Source organism: Penaeus monodon, chromosome 32 (assembly GCF_015228065.2).
Source record: "Penaeus monodon isolate SGIC_2016 chromosome 32, NSTDA_Pmon_1, whole genome shotgun sequence".
In the NCBI taxonomy this organism is placed as follows: Eukaryota; Metazoa; Arthropoda; class Malacostraca; order Decapoda; family Penaeidae; genus Penaeus; species Penaeus monodon.
Genome location: NC_051417.1, coordinates 14,528,212 through 14,529,148, shown reverse-complemented (window position 1 = coordinate 14,529,148; position 937 = coordinate 14,528,212). Strand labels below are relative to the sequence as shown.

The window sequence follows — 937 nt, the reverse complement described above, 5'->3', positions numbered from 1 at the left end:
CAAACAATAAAAGGGAGAGCTAAAGAGTAAAAGGGCAATATATTAATGAATAGATGGGAAAATAATGAGAAGGACTGTAAGGGCAAGAAGAAAATGTGTTCAACAGTACTAAGCTCATCTGCCACTGGACTATGAGCCAATTGCTGGAACCTTAAAGCAGTGACCAACAAACCTCTACTACATATGTTCTTGCAAGTAACAAGCTTGTAAATCAACTTCAAGGACACACAGGCCACAGCCATCAGCATGGGACTTGAGATTCCAGATAACAGTCATTTTTAAGTGATTTGGAGAGAACACAGCCACTACAACTAAGAAAAAGAAGTACCATTTTGAAAGCCATTGGAAGTTAGTAGCAATGCATGAAATGGTGGTTAGTTAGAAACAAAGAATGAAACAGTGGTATTTTACAATACATATGCACCATGACCCACAGTATCCAATACATGAAATAGATATATTTGTGAATTCCAAAATACTCTTCATCTCTGGCATTTTTATCAATGTCAGTACTTAAGAAGTTAACATGGAATACAAAAATATTGGCATCTGCTTTGACCTGCTCCCTAAACTGAAAATTTGCAGATTGAGGCAACCAACAACCCAAAGTACCCATATAATAATATGCCAATCACAAGTAAAGCCCATTTCATTTTGCTTATGACTTGGAGTTTGTGCCAAATAATCTAAATTCATCAGTATTTTCATCAACATGGAAGAAAGCAAAGAGGGTTGTACTAGTTGTGATATGACTCATATAATGAAAATACATACAGCGAGATTTATCATCAAATAAAGATCCTACAGAAAATATAAGGAAAAATTTTTCTCGTCAACTGAGCAACTGCTGCTCACATACATATTTTACATCTTTCATGCTGAAATGTTCTACATTCAGCAGAAATATAGTGCAAAGTATGCAACTCTGTCCCTCCTT

The 937-nt window shown here is 35.5% G+C and overlaps 1 protein-coding gene across 2 annotated transcripts in view; it reads right to left on the bottom strand.

Annotated features, from left to right (window-relative positions):
• LOC119593664 (kinase suppressor of Ras 2-like) overlaps nucleotides 1-937 on the bottom strand; it is a gene marked incomplete in the record, with an annotated part of 30,909 nt that overhangs the window by 28,818 nt on the left and 1,154 nt on the right.